Raw genomic sequence first — 18,621 nt, 5'->3', positions numbered from 1 at the left:
TTTTTCTGTTCCTACATCAGTGAACACACTTTCTGTGCTGAGAAGGAACCAAAGCTACTAAGGAGGATTACAGAGTTTGTCCTTGCAGGAGTCAGTGACTTAATAGTGTCTAACAAAGGGTTGAATCTGAATGTGACAGTTCCCCTTCAACTTGGGGCCATGGCAGAGTGAACCAAGAACACTGGCAATGGGGGTGAGAGTGGAGCCAACGATGGATTCACAGTTCATCACCTCCACCATAATGTGGACCACCTTTCCTGTATCCAGTTTCAACCTCTAAAGAACTCATTCCCTGACCGGGAATCAAACCCGGGCCGCGGCGGTGAAAGCGCCAAATCCTAGCCACTAGACCATCAGGGACCACACAGAGCTCTCCAACAACAGAGATGATACACAATGACTGTGGTCTCAGTTGAGCTGAGCCACTCAGACACAGTCACCCATTCAAGCTGGGCCTGATACCACACTTCAGTACAGACAGAGAGAAAGAAGACACACGGGATCCTTTGAAGAAAATGCAATAAAGACAGGAAGCCCCCATCACATCGTCAGTGTTTCAGTGACTGGCATTGTGAAGAGACTGAGACAAAGTCACGTTATGAATGGAGGGCTGAGTTGGAGCAGAGAGGGGGCAAGATCCTGGGGGTGGACTGTCTTTGGGAAGCTGAGGTGTCTGGTGGTCTTGGTGGACCCTCTGTAGCTCAACTGAGACCACCAGAGTCAGTGTGACTGTCAGCCTTCAAAGCCAGCATGAAGGAGCTGGTTTTATCTTTGAAGGGGAAATCACACACACAGCTACTCTCAGTTCCCAAATGTGTGTGTCCTCACTCCTCCGTCCTCCTGCTGCCCTCAGAATACAGACACAATTCAACCTGGTAGGTCTGGTTCATAGAAGTGCTCCTGAAAAGATTTGTGTCAGCCCACAGCTGGCTGTTCTTACCTGGAACCTCAAGATGAAACTGCTTCCACAGATTGGAAATGAATCTGATGTTGACTTTTGGACAAATCACCTGTTCATCAGTTCAACCATCACTTCCATCCATTTTCTACTTCTTATCTTATGATAGAAAGGAGTCTATCTGCTGTTTGACGGAGGCAGTTACTGTGAGCTGCTGCATGTCTCAGCTGTGTGTGTGTGTGTGTGTGTGTGTGTGTGTGTGTGTGTGTGTGTGTGTGTGTGTGTGTGTGTGTGTGTGTGTGTGTGTGTGTGTCAGTGACGTGCGGTCAGGGGAGGCAAGTGAGGCTTTGGAAAGATACTACAAAATTTTATATACATGATTATATACACTACTTTTTCAATTAGAATGTGGATCAGATCAGCTGATTTCAGTGTGAAGTCCATCCCTCCATCCACTTTCTATTCTTATCCTTTAAGGGTCACGGGGGGGGGGGGGGGGGCGATCCCAGGTGACATTGGACAAGAGGCAGGGTTCACCCTGGACAGGTCACCAGTCCATCAGGAGAAATGAGGTGGTCGGTATCATGCAACCTAAACTAAAACATTAGTCAGATCAAATTCAGGTTAAAGCAAGAGTCTCCAGATCAAAGTCAGAATTCCTGATGATGTCATCAGGGCTTTGACAGTACCTAGAATTCTGTCTTTGATCTCAGGAGGACATGACAGAAACACAATTGAGGAAAGTATAAGAGAGCACATTCAGCTTCATCAGAAACACTTGAACTGTTGAACAGTACAATTTGTTTGAAACAGTTTACAACACTGAGTGACAGGATTGAAGAGGGAAGACTTTTCTACTTTAAATTTAATTCTAACTTCAAAGTCAAGTCAAGTCAAGTCAATTTTATTTATAAATGCAAAATCACAACAGAAGTTATCTCATGACACTTTACAAGTTTATCTACTGAGATCGGTACCCTGGAAGGTATCACCTTGGCCCCCAGCACGACCCTAAGGAACCTTGGAGTTCTCTTTGATGAGGATCTGTCCTTTAATGCCCACATCAAGCAAATATCTAGGACTGCTTTCTTTCATTTGTGAAACATTGCTGAGATCAGACACATCCTGTCTCAAAAAGATGCAGAAAAACTAGTCCATGCCTTTGTCTGCCTTTTGCCTTGCCTTTGAGAATTCAAAATTCTCCTTCTAACATACAAAGTCCTCAACAGTCAGGCTCCTTAATACCTGACAGAGCTCCTAGTCCCCTATTATTCAGCTAGAACCCTTCGCTCCCAGGATGCAGGGTTACTGGTGGTTCCTAGAGTTCTAAAAGTACACAGGGAGCCAGAGCCTTCAGCTATCAGGCTCCCCTCCTGTGGAACCGTCTCCCAGTTTCGGTCCAGGATGCAGACACCCTCTCGACCTATAAGAACAGACTAAAGACCTTCCTTTTTGATCAGGCTCATAGTTGGGCTGCTTAGGCTGGCCCTTAGATATGCTGCTATAGGCTTAGGCTGCTGGGGGATCTCCCATGGTGCACTGGGCTTCTCTCTCCTCCTCTCTGTCCTCCTGTATGTGTCATACATAAATCATACTCATACGTATTACGAACTCGTCTCCTTTTCCGGAGCCTGAGTTTATTGACTGATTGACTGAAAACGAGCAAACATAATAGGGTCTTCGCCTGAAGTACCTTCAGGCTCAGGCCCTAACAAATCATGTCAGAGATGTGTTCTAACACCCCTCAGTAATGGTCAGGAAACACAACAACCTTTTGTTTATTTCTATTATTTTCTTGAGGTTCATTTTACCATTTTTTTAAACTGAAATCGAGGGTTTACTGACTAAAAAAAGGTCCAGAGGCCCACAACAAAATATTCAAATCAATATTTCCATGGATAAGGAAGCCTAACAAGGAAACCAAGAGATGGGAAACAACTTGGATGATAGAAAATTGTTTTTAGTTTATTTGACAGCTGATTGAAGACGTGGGTCAAAACCGACCTGTTCACATAAGAGATGGGAACAGAAAGCTAACACAAGAGGAAGGTTCAAGCTATGAAAAAGGAGTTTGATAAAAATCTTGAACTGACAGTAGAAATATCCTTTTGTATGTTTACCTTTGTTGACAGAAGTCACTTTAGCTTGGCAGTGAAAAGAATCTCTGCTAGCTTGACAAATAAGTGGCACAAACTGGGTTCAAGCTGGACTTTGGACACTGGTATCTGCAACAACTCCCATCAACTCCTAATCTAGCATCTCTGCTGTGCTCAAACTATTTTACAGAACATTTGACAGACCTGTGGAGCAGTGAGGATAGACATGAGTTGATCCACATGATCCACTGAAGCGCCATTTTACCCTGCCACTGAGGTCACCAACATGAGCTGGAGTTGGGAATCTTGAACTGAACCTGGTATCACAGCGACACCTACTGCTGCTAAATGGAACAGCAACATTGAACCCAAGTACAGGATTGAAGGGAGACTGATGGTCGCTGTTTGGGTTTTTGAAGAACAAGGAGGGCGTTGGTTCAAGCTGGATTCTCAGAGACTATTTCCCCAACCTCTACATTGGCATCTACACTGTCATCCAGTCAGGTGACTGAAGTCATCCAGTCATGTGACTGAAGTCATCCATTCATGTCAGTGATGTCACTTGGCAGGACTGTCATTGCCATCACATTCTAGAAAAGAACCCAGACTCCACATTTACTCCTGTCTATTATTGTGTCCCACCCTCCTGGTTCTTACTCTGAATTCTCAGAGTTTATATCCAGTTCAGTTCTCAAAACAGATGAAGTCATGAGTGTTGATAAATTTCCTTTTCTCCACTGATTATATGTCAAGGTTTGTGTGTGGGGGTGGAGCCTATCCAAGCAGCCTTCGGACAAGAGGCGGGGTTCATCCTGGATGTGTCACCAGTCCATCACAGGGCCAACACATAGAGACAGACAACCATTCACACTCACAGCCACACTTACAGTCAGTTTAGAGTATCAATCAGCCTCGTCCCCTCTTGATGTCTTTGGACTGTGGGAGGAAGCTGGAGTACCAGAGAGAACCCACACAGACACAGGGAGAACATGCAGACTCCACAGCTGGGGCTCGAATCTGGAACCTTCTTGCTGTGAGGCCACAGTGCTGACCACTGCACCATTGTGTCCCCTGAAAATGCCACCAGATCTTTTGGATTTTCTATAAAATCAAGTACACATGAACATGAAGAGGTTTTCACAGGGCTGGTGGTGCAATGGATAGCATGACTGACTACTATCAGAAGATTCTTGGTTCAACTCCTGGCTCGCTCACTTAAAACTTTATACTGAGAAGCTTTCACACCTGAAGTGTGAACCACTGCTAAAAGTCCCTGAAATCCTCCAAGGTTTCCTCCTTGTCTGCTGTAAACATGAACACATGCATGGATCCTGCTACCTCTCACATGTTAAGCTGGCACTTGACAGTGACAGCAGGAGAACAAAAGAGCTTGGTTCTAACGTAACTTGACAGCACTTTTTAGGGCCTGAGCCAGAAGGAACTTCTGGCAAAGACCCCATTATTTTTCCACTTTTTTTTCTTCTTGCAATCAACACTGCCCAGATTTGATCTGCAGGAAATAAGACTCACACAATTGATGCAGTTTGGTCAGACGGTGCAGACACACTTGACACCCAGAGAGGTGAGTAGGTTTTGGACCAAGTTGAAACTTGTCAAGTATTTGAGACAGAAAATGACAGAAAGCTGTGGCTGTGTTCTGGTTCTGCATGTTTCAGATTTATTCCCCTCCCAGGAATGTCTTATTTCCAGCTCTGCTCTCCCTCAACTACTGTTTAGTGTCATATTTATTTTGCTGACTACTTCATTGACATGTGGTCAAAATGTCTTGTGTTTCCTGAAATTAACTGAGTGCTGCTCAGTAAAGTTGACATGACTTGAGATTCTATTCCTGGTTGGTCCATTTCAACATTCTTATCCTTCCTATAATTGGAAATAAAGTATCAGTCAGGGCTGTACTTGATTAGTACTGCATATAGTACACATCAGTCACTGCCATTACACAGTGGAATGGAAGTTGAAATACTGTTTACCAGCAAGCTGAAAACTGTTGTGGTATTTGACAATTCCATTGTTTCTGAATGAAAATCATGTGAAGGAGAATCATTAAGACATCCTAAAAATGGCTGAGGTCTGCTGAGCTGCAGCAGGTCTGAGCTGCTTTTGATGCCCAGATGATGAGGAGGCAGTGAATGTTGGGTTTGGTGGAGCTGAAAAAAATGCTGCAGGTGTTGAGAGGTCTGCTGGTGTCCAGGACTTCCTCTCCAGTTCTCAGCTTCTCCCTGCAGTTCCCACAAACACCACAACAGTCCCTGAACCCCTGCAGATGGTGGAGGAACATGATGACCCCGATGCACCATCAGGGCATCAAAAAGCAGTCCTGATTATCAAAAAGGTCCCTCCACTCATTCAGGGTCAACTCTAGAAGAAGCTTCTGTAACAGATGAGCAAACACTCTCAACTAGAAATCATGATTTAAACACAATGTTGATTTTTACAATTTCCTTCAATGTTTTAAAAACCATCAAAGTGGACAGAAGCCCAGATGGTCCAAACCTGTTTCCTGTCTCCTGCCATTGTGGAGAGCCTCTGTTCTGTCCTGCTGCTGTCCAGTTGTCTCTACTGAGCTCCTCTGCTGGTTCCACCTTGAAGAGGGTCTGAGCTAAAATTGAACCTTGGGGAACATCAACCTTTGATCTCAGAGTTTTGTGTTTGATTTTAGAATTCTTTCTTTGATCTCATCTGAGACAAAGTCATGGAAGCTCAATCTGCTGTTGAGGAGGCCGTGATCGTATAGTGGTTAGTACTCTGTGTTGTGGCCGCAGCAACCCCGGTTCGACTCCGGGTCACGGCAGCATGAGACAAATTTCTTGTGTGTATTGATGGACACAAACCAAGCTGAAATTTCCCACAATGCAACAGGGCGGTGTTTGGTCATTGTTGAGCAGGCGTCAGTCTGACAATGATGTGATATTGTTTTGTTATCACTTGACCAGACCCAAAAGTAGGCTCCAGGTATCAGTTTCTTCTCAATGCTAATGTCTGCTAGCTTAGTCTGCTACTTTGATGGCTCTGACTACAAAAAGGTCCAGACCCCTGGATATGGTGGTTCCTCCCTAAACGTAGATTCTGTCAGCTCATGTTTTGAAATCAACTCACCATGAACATAAGTAGATTTCAATGGACTGCAAATGTGTCTCATTTAATGGTAAACATGTCAAATATAAATTCCATCACCTGAGGAGGTCTGCTGCTGGAATTAAGCTCCAGATATTCACAAGATATTTTATATCTTAAAATGAAGCATTTTTATATTTGATTTATTGTTCATTAGCCTGCTTCATGTGGTGTGATTTTATGTGTCCTATATTGAATCGAACTTTGTAAACGATCGTCCCTGAGGATGTTGAATGATGTCAAAAAAGTGTTCTCTAAGCTCTCCTTTCCTCTAAATAGAGGAGTCTCTGCTGAGGTCGTTCCCTCTCAGAGTCCTGACGTCTATTCAGATGCACCGAGAGACTCAGGCAAACAGAAGACAAGGGCAAGTGAAGTAACCTGAAAATGAGAGGGAAGGTTCGACATCAAACTAAAACAGGAAGAACAGGACACAAATGGGATATCAAAATAAGAGAGACCATGAGACATGACCCCCCAGTTCCTGCTGCTTCCAGCTCTTCATATCGAGCCCCTCGTACAGTGGTTGAGAGAGACCACAAATATTAAAGGTGTCTACATAAATGGAGAAGAACACAAGGTGGCGCTGGACGCTGATGATGTTTTAACATATTGAAGTGAGCCCCCTAACACAGGACCTGCATTAATAAAACTCTTTGAAACACTGGGAAGCTCTGCTGGATATAAATTCTCCATTCTAAAACACAGGTTCTGACCTTTAATCACTCACCTCCAGAACACATGGAGGAAAACCTCCACCTGGATTGGGGCCAGAACTCCTTGAAGATGATAGAAGAAGATGGAACTCCATTTCCTTTCTGAGTCTGAGTCACAGGATTGATAGAGTAAAAATAAATGTCCTACCACAAGATCTCTTTCTAGTTCCAGGACCAACTGGAGAAATTGCCTTCAAAACCGTTTCTGAATTGAACAAAATGCTTTCCAGATTTATCTTGCAGGGGAAGAAACCCAGGCTCAAATTTAAACCACGACATGAATGAGCCCCAGTTCCTGCTGTACTGGCCCATCAAAATCTGGAAAAATGTTTCCGTAATGTCCAAATCTCAATGAATAATTTGGAATGTTAACAGGAGAATATCACTACAAGTCATTTAATGATGTGCTTTTAATCCTGGGTTCAAGCCTCATAAAATGAACCCTAGATTTAAATCCTGGATTCAAAGAGAGTAACAACTTTCTACTCACTTGTGGAAAATGGAAATTTAAAAGATTTGAAAGCCTGAGAAGAGAATATCACTGAGAAAGTCGGACTTTTTAGAATCTTCTTAGGTGAGCAATTATTTTAGAACACGACATCAGAAATGAAACAGACTTTAATGATCCAATGCTGAAAATATTCTTGGCTGCCCATCAAGAAACAAGAAAAACCTCATATCGTTTGTTGTTTTCCGTTTGACCTGATTCTTGGTTGTCAACGAACTGCTCATTGGCTTTCTTGATGGAACAACAAAAGCAAAAGTTGAAGACTTTGAATATCCAGGCCTCTGGCGTGATTCTCTGCTGTCATTTAAATTTCACATGAACTCAGTGTCCAAGCAAATATCTGGTGGGCTAAAATGACTTTTGTCGTTCTGTTGACTTTTTCCATAAGACGTCTGGAAAAGTATTATAACACAGTTCATGTTCCCAATGTTGGACTACGCTGGTGGTTTCTATGGGAACACTGGTGACGGCCCCAGGCCTGTGGTCCTATGCAGCGTTGAGTGTGCAGGGTCCTGTTGGTGGGTGTGTTTGTGTCTTTGCAGGTCTGACGTCCTCAACAGTCAGGTTCCTTCATACCTGACAGAGCTCACAGGTGAACCCTGCCTCTCGCCCGTAGATGCTGGGATAGGCTCCAGCCCCCCTGCAACCATTAATGTGGGTGTTTTGTTAATTTCATGCCACATGAAATTCTTATTGGTCACTTTTCTAGCAACAGTCTCACAGTGGCAAGACAAGAACACTTCTACTTTTGATGATGACAGTTTGTTCAACACTAAACTTCATCCAGTACCATGTTGTCAAACACTGGAACATCCACAGCACCTGAACAGGGACTTGAACCCTGGACCCTCAGATTAAAAGTCTGATGCTCTACCATCTGAGCTACACAGGCTCTTCTTACAGCATTTAGACAGGAAAAGAAACACCTGTGAAGGTCAAACTGCTGCTTTCTTGACTTGTTCAATACTCCATGTTAAAGTCCACCATGCTTTTGATTGGCTCTGATTCTCTGTGGCAAAATCCAACAAGAGGCTCCAAAAATGTCTTGAATGTCATAAGAATGCACAGGACAAGATGTTCGTTTCCTTCATGTCTGCAGTTCCTCCACTGTAAAGTAAAGTCAATGCTGTTCCTCTGCTGAAACCTGGGATCGGACGAGGGACCTTTAGATCGTCAGTCTAACGCTCTCCCAACTGAGCTATTTCAGCTCTGAGGGAGGGCCCTGCTTCTCTCATTTTATAATCTCTTCCACTCTCACTAGAACTTAGAGAGGATTTGAGCTTCTGAAGTCATGACACATTGAACAGTTCTACAGGACCATTTTTGATGAATGTCTGAATCACACAAGCCTTTTTTGTTTGTCTTCTTCCCAGTTGCCTCAACATTGTGTGAGCCAATAATTCCACATCTGTACCAGACACACCTTTTGTTGGTGGGTTTTCTGGATCTTTCTGTTCTAACAGTGTCTTTTGTCTTAATTATGCCACTTTCACATGATACAATCACAAAATGAAAAGCAGAACAAGCCAGAACCCAAAATATGGATTTGCAAGGTCAAACAAACAACAACCAGTCAAGCAAATCAAACCAACAGAAACCAACTACTGGTTCAAAACCAGTAAAAAACAAAAACAGAGGAAAAGTCTCTGTGTGCAAGAACATGCATGTGTATGTGTGTGTGTTTAGATGCGTGTGTGTTAAAAACTGACAACATGAGCCAACAGTGGTGTTGTCTGTCAAAGAGATGGAGCTCTGTCCTTCACCTGCAAGATTTCAGCAGGCAGCTCAGGTCTAGTTTTCTTCACTGTGCCACCATGATAAGTTTCCTCCTGAGAAGTTCTTGTCCAAGGTCATAGCTGGTAAAAGAATTGTCACAGTGATACTGGGACCCTGCAGTCCAGTCGTCATATCCAGGACCACACTGGACATGGCCGTCTTTGTTTGTTTTATTGTTGTGCAACGTGAGAGAACGTGACAGACCATTTTATACCAAAGACAGGCTCTGTGTGTGTGTGTGTGTGTGTGTGTGTGTGTGTGTGTGTGTGTGTGTGTGACCATGTTAAATTCTTTTCAATAAATGTGTTTCAACCTGCTATTATTTGTATGCTGTATGATTTCTGAAAACCAAGACTAACTAAGCGCGCTGACCGATTGAGCCACAGAGACTCTGAGTCTCCTGCTTTTCATGAAGAGTTTTCAGGCTAATTTCAGAGTGTGAGGTCCACACTGCACATTTGAGGGAACATGAAGGACAGCTGAGAGTCTGACTGTCATGGCGAAAGCCTTCAGCACTAGAACTGAAACAGCCCCCACAATCTTAACCCCCCCAGACCAAACATCATGGTCCAGCCTCCAACCAGAGGTCCATCAGTTATCATGGGAGCCACGTGTGGAGTCTGGATTCTTTTCTAGAAAGTGACGGCAATGACAGTCCTGCCAAGTGACATCACTGACATGAATGGATGGATGACTTCAGTGCATCCAATTACCAAGTGCACTGCAGCAGTCCTTGTTGCTGTCTGCTGTTGTGTCACAGCAAAGTCTTTGGTGCTGGGATGAGGTCATGGAGACGATCTGGGAGCAGTCCTGATGTCAAATGGACAAAATGTGTCAACATGAAATAAAATTGGAAACCTATTTGAAGCCTTATTTTGTGTTTGATGGACATTTTTTTAAATCTCTAATGACTTGTTTTAACTGAACCTACTGGATCCTGTGGTGCCTGATGAGGAGACAACTTGCAACTCTCTTCTGGCAGGCCTCCCTGCATGCTCATTCAAGCCTCTGCAGATGATCCAGAATGCAGCAGCACGCCTGGTGCTTCCAGCCCAGCGCTGCTCCAAATCTCTAGCCAGACTCTTCTCTTCTGTTGTTCCCAAATGGTGGAACAAACTACCCAACTCTGTGCGTTCTGCTGAGTCCCTTTCTACTTTTAAGAGACAATTGAAGACTCAGTTGTTCAGAGCACCGAGGCACTTGACCTGACTCTTCTCCTCTTTGTGCTGTGGGGTAGAATAAGTCAGAGGGTCCAAGACCCAGCACTTAGTGATTATGTAGCACTAACTGTGTTGTGTGATGTTGTATGTCTGTCAAAAAAAAGAAAAAAAAAAAGGGAGGGGGGGGCGACACTTCTTCTGCCACTAGATGGCGGTAGCTGTGACCAAATCACAACTGAAGCACTTTTGTGCTTCCTATGGACTTTTCCTTAATTAAGTCTAAATTCTTACTTGTGTTGTACGTCACTTTGGACAAAAGCGTCTGCTAAATGAAATTGTGGAATTGTAGAATTGTAGAACTTGGGTACAAAGTTGAAGAGGAGGGTTTTTGGAGGGGAGGGGATTTTTTTTCCAGTGTTGTAAATCAAAGTAACTACAACGACATGATAGAATTTCTCAAAATGTCCTGACTAAGATGGATTCCAAACCAAATCAGCTGTCACAAGGGAAAGTCTGCATGTAAACACACACACACACACACACACACACACACACACACACACACACACCAACTGACATTCCCAGGGACTAAACCAAACCAATTCCTACGTAACCCTAAGCTCCACCTCAGTTCCAGATGAAACTGGTTGAACATGGAACTGTCCCACTTGGAACATTTCCATCACCTTCACCACCACTGGAGTATCAACAAAGATTTTGGTCAACACCAGAATGGTTGAGACAAGACAACATGCTACCAATCCTCTCTCTCTCCCTCATCATCAGCTGCTCCAGCCCTTGAAAGAAAACCTTTGACACATGGACCTACAGTAGGAGCAGATGCTGTCTCCTCTGGAACAGCAGTTTAACGTTGTTGGCAGGACTCGAACCTGCGCGGGGAGACCCCAATGGATTTCTAGTCCATCGCCTTAACCACTCGGCCACAACAACTACACTCCCATGAGCATGAGTAGAGGACTGATATTCAACAATTTATCTTCATCAAAGCACAGTAGATTTTTTTTATCTTCACACAAACACAAACTATTTGTGTGTGTGTGTGTGTGTGTGTGTGTGTGTGTGTGTGTGTGTGTGTGTGTTGTTTACCAGCAAGCTGAAAACTGTTGTGGTTTTTGACAATTCTATTGTTTCTGAATGAAAATCATGTGAAGGGACTTCCGGTGACGCCATGATGTAGAAGACACGAGGGAGAATTGCTCCGAGAGAAAACTAATGTAAAAATAGCTCTTTAACGTGATATTAGCAGCAGAAAGGGGTCGAGGACGCGGATAATCAGAGACTAAAGATAAGAGAAATAAAATGGACAAAAAAGGGAAGTCAGCTAAGAAAGAAAATGCGAATGATACAGGCGCCGGCGGAGCGCCGCACCGGGGATGACCATGTCCGGAGACGAGGTATCGATGATATTAGCGGAGCTCCGTAAACTACGCCAAGAACATGCAGACGTGGTGACGGAAAACAAAGGAGCCTTAGCAAGACTAGAAGCTAAAATAGCTGAAATGGGGGAGAAAATGGCTCAGTTGGAGCAGCGGTCAGATGAGATGGAAGAGAGGATTAACGACACGGAAGGCCGGACGGCGAGGCTGGAAAGAATGGTCACTTTTCTACTTCAACACGAGGCAAGGCTGTCCGCGAAATGCGAGGACTTGGAATCAAGGTCAAGAAGAAACAACATAAGAATACACGGAATCCCAGAGGGTGCTGAGAAAAACGACACCATAGGATTTGTGACTCATTTTATTCAGTCCTCAATGAACTTCCCTGATAAAATGGCGGTTCATTTCGAGAGAGCGCACCGATCACTGACTACGAAGCCGAGAGAAAACACGGCCCCCCCGCGAGCAATAATTGTTCGCTTCCTCAACTACAGGGTGAAAGAACGGCTGATTCAAGAAGCATGGAAGAAAAAGCTCACGTATGAGGGACGTAACGTCTACTTTAACCAGGATTACACAAATGAAGTACAAAAAAGAGGAAACAAGTAAGGGAAGTTATAAAGAAACTGAAGGAGAAGAACGTGAAGGCACAATCTCCATATCCTGCACAGCTGAAAGTCTTTCTGGAAGACGGGACAAAGACGTTTGCCACATTAATGGATGCTGCACCCATGCTGAGGAATATGGGGATTCAGGTGGAGGAGGAGGACGAGACCGAGAGACTACAGAGAGTGATGGCGCAAGGCAGCTGGACCATAATGACGGGACAGAGGGGGAGAAGACAGCAGCCAAACATCACAGAGACGGATCTACGGGCCCTTATCAAGTGAAGTATTTCATACGAAGAGGATGCCCTGAAATATACATGATCAATAAAAGTGTCTGTTAAAAAGGACATACACGAAGACAAATGGAGCTGGTTAAGAGGTAATTTACTACTTATAAAAAAAAATAAAAAAAAACAACAGACAAAATATTGTTTTGGTTCTATTTTGGAGCAAAATCACTGCTTTTGTGGAGCAAATGGCAACTTTACACAACATCCGAGAAGTTGCAAGTGCACATAGTGCGAACCACCAGAGGGCCTTCGTCACAACTCTCTGGTCAGGGGACAGTTGGGAGTCTTGTTTTTCTTGTTATTGTGTATTAGTTCTTGAGGAGATGCAGACTTGTCTTTTTCGCTGTGCTACTTTTTGCACAGTTATATTAGTTAATAAGAGATGTAAAGTTACTGGGTTTCCACTTAAACAAATATGAGTAGGCTAAACCTTGTGTCATATAATGTCCATGGGTTGAATCACCACATAAAGAGAAAGAAAATACTGAGTCAATTGAAAAAAATGCAATGTTCAATAGCTTTGATACAAGAAACACATCTGGATGACAACGAATGTAACAAACTGAAAAGGGAATGGGTAAACCAAGTATTTCATGCTTCTTTTGGAAAAAGAAGGGGAGTAGCCATATTAATAAATAAATCCCTGCAATTTCATACAGAGAAAGTGATAAAAGATCATCTGGGAAGATATATATTGATGGTTGGTTCCATAAGTGATATGACAATATCCATACTAAATGTTTATGCCCCAAATGAGGAAAATGCGGCATTCTTTAAAAATATAGCCAACGTAATTGCCAACAATGGGAAAGGGATGATAGTGATTGGGGGTGATTTTAACACAGTGCAGAATGGTAAGCTGGATAGATTGCCTCCAGAACAGGGACCAAGTGTAAAAAAAAATCTAAGGTACTAAATAATATCATAAGAGAGCGAGGTCTTACTGATCCATGGAGAAGAAATAACCCTAGAGGGAAGGATTTGACTTTTTACTCAAACCCACACGGGAGTTATTCAAGGATAGATTTTTTCTGCGTTTCACAACAACATATGCATAAAGTGCTGGACTGTGGCACAGACACCATCACTATAAGTGATCATGCTCCTATTACGCTAACGGTAGATATGGGTAATGAATCTTTTTTCAAATACTGGAGACTTCATGTATCTCTGTTATCAGATGAGAGTGTGGTAAAGGAACTAAAACAAAATTTAAAGGAATACTTTCAAACTAATGACAATGGGGAAGTTTCACCTTCAATTTTATGGGACGGGGGGAAGGCAGTTATTAGAGGGAAAATAATAGAGATATCTTCCAGAATGAGAAAGGCCCGATTAAAGCAACAAAATATGTTAGAGAATAAAATTAGAGAGTTGGAATTGGAACACAAAAGAACATCAAGTAACTCAACACTTATCGAACTGAAAAAAATCAAACAACGGCTCGATGAACTATTAACTTACAAAGCAGAGGGGGCTTTAAGGTTTACGAATCAGAGATATTATGAGATGGGGAATAGAGCCAGCAGATTATTAGCATTTCAACTTAGAAAAGCCCAGGCAAATAGGACGATAAATAAAATAAGACATCCTAACTCTAAAAAATATATGATAAAGCCAACGGAGATAGCAGCAGCGTTTGCAGAATATTATAAAAATCTATATGATGACCCTGACTCGCAATCACTAGAAAATAAAACACTGGCATTCCTCAAAAGATTGCACTTACCATCATTATTAACAGAGGAGGCATCTGAAATGGTTAGGCCAATCTCAGTACAGGAAATAGCTAATACAATTAAGGTACTTAAAAATAATAAATCCCCTGGCACGGATGGGCTCTCGGGAGAATTTTATAAGTGTTTTGCGAAGGAGATTACACCAGCCCTTTTCAAAGGATTTAATTATGCCCTGACATCAGGTGACCCAGCAACATCTTGGTCAGAAGCCATTATCTCAGTCATACATAAAGAAGGAAAGGACCCAACCACATGTGAAGGATACAGGCCTGTCAGCTTGTTGTGTAGTGATCTGAAGATATTGACTCATATTTTAGCACATAGGATACAGATATATATAACAAAATTAATCAAACCAGATCAGACAGGGTTCATCCCTGGTAGACAAGGAGCTAACAATATTAGGAGAACATTAAATCTTATATGATGTACTAAAAACAACAGACAACCCGCTTTGATGCTCAGTTTAGATGCACAAAAGGCATTTGACCGGGTAAAATGGAGCTTCCTATATCGGACATTAGAAGTTTTTGGGTTTCATTCAACATTTATAGATTGGGTAAAATTGGTTTATAAAAACCCCAAATCACGGATTAGAGTTAACGGATGCTGTTCAGATTTCTTTCCCCTCAAAAGAGGGGTCAGACAAGGGGATTGTCTGAGTCCATTGCTGTTGGCATTAAGTACTGAACCATTAGCCGAATCAATAAGACAAAATAAGGATATTAAGGGAATAAGAGATGAAGGGGGAGTGGAGCATAAAATATCTTTATTTGCTGAGGATATATGAACATATCTAAGTGAACCCTCCTTAACTATACCAGCTTTATTGAACAATCTGAATGAATATGGAGAATCATCAGGTTATTTAACTAATGAATCTAAGTCAGTAGCAATGATGCTTTCAGGCAAATATCCAACTGAATTAGAGGGAAAGTTCAATTTCAAATGGACCACCACAGGGTTTAGATATCTTGGCATCATTATTACTCCCATTATATCACAGCTATTTAAAGAAAATTATGGAAAACTGATTACAGAAATAAAGAAGGATTTGGCCAGATGGGAGATATTGCCCCTGTCGATGGTGGGAAGAATCGAAACAGTGAGAATGAACATTGTACCCAGATTGTTGTTTCTGTTCGAGTCACTGCCAATTATGGTCTCTAGTTCAACTTTTAAGATGTTAGACAAAATCATATCTAAATTTGTTTGGCAAAATAAAAAAGCTAGAATCAAATACAAAATCCTTCTTTGCCCAAAAGAGAAGGGAGGGTTAAATTTACCTGGTCTAAAAAATTATTATTGGGCAGCACAACTTAGAGCGATTATTACGTGGATCACAAAGGAGACAGACACAATGTGGGTGGGAATGGAACAAAATTCCTGTCAGAAAACACCTTTGGAGGTACTCCCGTTTTTGAAAGAGAACATGCAGAAAAAAGAGGGGCTGCGTAATGACTGGATTAGGGTAACAATAAAAGTATGGTCAATAGTGCGAAAAAAACTGAAAATATCTAAGTCAATAAGTAGAATCACCAAAATAGCAGGAAATCCAGACTTTTTACCATCTGTTATGGATGCAGGGTACAACAAATGGAGAAGTAAGGGGTTAATTTATATTGCACAAGTTTTCAATGGACAGTATATGAAGTCGTTTGAGCAACTTAAAAAAGAGTTTAACTTACCGAACCATGACTTCTACAAATTTCTACAATGAAGACACTACCTTCAGAAGCACAGAGAGTGGGAAAATATTTGTAGAACACCATCTAAGCTGGAGGAATTGCTGTTGTCGTATTTGGAGGGGGAGACTAAAAAGGGGTTAATATCAAAAATCTATAGAGTACTACAACATGAATGTAAGGACAACAATTTGGATGTTAAGGAAAAATGGGAATTAGAAACAAATACGATTATACCAGATGAAAATTGGGAGGAAACATTCGGAGCAGGACACAAATTAACAAGCAGCCCAATGTGGAGGGAGTTTGACTGGAAGGTGAAGATGAGATATTTCAACACTCCATCTAAGACTTCAAAATATAGCAACACATCTGAACTGTGTTGGAGAGGATGTCAGTTAATAGGAGATTTTACGCACATATTCTGGGATTGCCCACAGCTGTTGAACTTCTGGGAGAATGGTCGGAAGGAGATTGGGCAAATTTTGGACATTAATTTTGCTTTGGACGCAGCAATGTTTATCCTTGGCATACCACCTGAGAATCTGACAGACAGAAACCTGATTGCTTTGTGGAGGATTTTGATTCTGATCGCTAAAAAGACAATAACAGCCTGCTTGCTAAAGCCAGAACCTCCAAACATATCACAATGGAGGAATAGAGTAAAAAATGTATACATCATGGAAAAAATCACAGCAAGGTTACAGCTGAAAACAGGACAGTTTGCTGAAAGATGGGCACCAGTGAAAACAGTATTGGAATTACAAACATCAACATTTTTTAAAATTTTTTTATTTATTTATTTTTTTTTCATGTGTATCTTGGAATAAGTATCTGAACACTTGTCTGGAATATTTGTCTGCGCATCTCTGTCATGTTCTATCTGTGCTGTATGTATGTTAAATAAAAAATAAGTTCCAAAAAAAAAAAAAGCCTCACAGTAATTCAATAATCTAGAAGTAGAAACCAGAGTCACTTGGGACAAAGATGGGATTCAAACCCATGCTTGCAGAGCACAATGGATTAGCAGTCCATCGCCTTAACCACTCGGCCACCTCGTCTGCTTATGGCAACCCTCACCTTTTTAACAGCTGAACTCTTTGGAGCCTATTTGTCAGAAATGGACCCAGCAGGAGCCACTGAACACAACTCTGACATAATCAGGCTTCTTCCCAGCAGCATCGTGCTACAGAAGGCAGAATACAGACCATCGACACATCATCAGAGTGAACACCAGCTGATGTTTACAAGTTTAATTCACCTCTTACTACAAAATGACATCCAAGCTCAGATTCTCTTGTCCTGATTGAACAAGTAAATGTTTAAGAAGATGAGAGTACCAGACTTTTTCATCCAAGGAAACAAGCATCCTATCACTGTCCTATGCAGAGTTTCTATGAAAAAAAGTGAGACAACCCCAAGATTTTCTTTTTCCTCTTGTTGGATTTTGCCACAGAGAATCAGAGCCAATCAAAAGCTTGTTGGACTTTAACGTTGGAGGACTGAACAAGTCATGACATCATCAGTTTTACCTTCACAGGTGCTTCATTTACTTTACTTTCAATTTTACAGAGGTAGAACCTGAAATCAAAGCTGTCTGTCAAAAGAAGTGAAAGCTTCCCAGGCTGTGATGTTCTTGTCTACAAACTGTCTTGTATGGAGCTTCAATCTTTAATAAAAAGAATAAAAAGAGGATAACATTTGTTGTGATTTGGCGCTTTAAAAATAAAACTTACGACTTACATGGAAACTGTGGGGGGGGGGGTGGAGCCTCCATCAGGTATGTGTTTGATGTCTGAATTCTGTCTCTGATGTCTGAATTCTGTCTTTGATCTCTGGGTTCTGAGCATTGGTCTCCTGCTTCAGTCTTTGATCTCTGACTGATCCTAAACTAATCAAAGGATCACATCAGCATATTGGTCCAGTCTACAGATGGTGATTTTACCTATTTGAAGCCTTATTTTGTGTTTGATGGACATTTTTAAAATCACTAATGATTTTTTGACTGAACATCCTGGACACTGTGGTGCCTGATGAGGAGACAACTTGAGTACAAAGTTGAACAGGAGGGTTTTTGGAGAAGGGATATTTTTGCAGTGTTCCAAGTCAATAATAACTGTGGCAAAATGTCATCATTTTTCAAAATGTCCTCACGAAGATGGTTTGAAATTCTGTCTCTCCCTCATCCTCAGCTTCTACAGCCCTTTAAAGAAAACCTTTGACTCGTGGATCTAAAAAGATCAGATGTTGTCTCCTCCAGAACATCAACACTTTAACGTTGTTGGCAGGACTCCAACCTGAGCAGGGAGACCCCAATGGATTTCAAGTCCATCGCCTTCACCACTCGGCCACAACAACCACATTCACACACAAATTTGTAAAAGATTCACATTGACACAATTCTTTAAAATTATGTTACAAGCCCATTTGTGTGAGGTCCTATTTTCTCTTTTTCAGCATTCCTTTGTTTCCAGGTCTCTAATAAGTGCAGAATTACAAAGACAAGCAAGCTTGATCCATCCTGGGCAGGTGATAGGAGCCCATTGACCACTGGCCAGAGACCCTGGCACAGACGTTGGGGGTGGTGATAGAGAGCATTTCTACAATTATATTCTA

General features: G+C 42.1%; 6 non-coding genes across 6 annotated transcripts; 1 reads left to right on the top strand and 5 right to left on the bottom strand.

Annotated features, from left to right (window-relative positions):
• Positions 1 to 288: 288 nt before the first annotated feature.
• trnae-uuc (transfer RNA glutamic acid (anticodon UUC)) lies at positions 289 to 360 on the bottom strand. The gene has a single exon. It is a non-coding gene; the product is annotated as a tRNA-Glu (tRNA).
• Positions 361 to 5,734: 5,374 nt separating this feature from the next.
• Positions 5,735 to 5,806, top strand: trnah-gug (transfer RNA histidin (anticodon GUG)). Its single transcript has one exon. It is a non-coding gene; the product is annotated as a tRNA-His (tRNA).
• Positions 5,807 to 8,169: 2,363 nt separating this feature from the next.
• trnak-uuu (transfer RNA lysine (anticodon UUU)) lies at positions 8,170 to 8,242 on the bottom strand. Its single transcript has one exon. It is a non-coding gene; the product is annotated as a tRNA-Lys (tRNA).
• Positions 8,243 to 8,485: 243 nt separating this feature from the next.
• Positions 8,486 to 8,558, bottom strand: trnav-gac (transfer RNA valine (anticodon GAC)). The gene has a single exon. It is a non-coding gene; the product is annotated as a tRNA-Val (tRNA).
• A 2,597-nt stretch (positions 8,559 to 11,155) lies between these two features.
• On the bottom strand, positions 11,156 to 11,237 carry trnas-aga (transfer RNA serine (anticodon AGA)). Its single transcript has one exon. It is a non-coding gene; the product is annotated as a tRNA-Ser (tRNA).
• Positions 11,238 to 18,281: 7,044 nt separating this feature from the next.
• On the bottom strand, positions 18,282 to 18,363 carry trnas-uga (transfer RNA serine (anticodon UGA)). The gene has a single exon. It is a non-coding gene; the product is annotated as a tRNA-Ser (tRNA).
• Between the last annotated feature and the right edge of the window lie 258 nt (positions 18,364 to 18,621).

Source organism: Aulostomus chinensis, chromosome 4 (genome assembly GCF_037954235.1).
Source record: "Aulostomus chinensis isolate RoL2024-O1b breed Wild chromosome 4, RoL_Achi_v1.0, whole genome shotgun sequence".
NCBI classification, from domain to species: Eukaryota; Metazoa; Chordata; class Actinopteri; order Syngnathiformes; family Aulostomidae; genus Aulostomus; species Aulostomus chinensis.
This window is presented reverse-complemented; position numbering and strand designations above follow the sequence as displayed.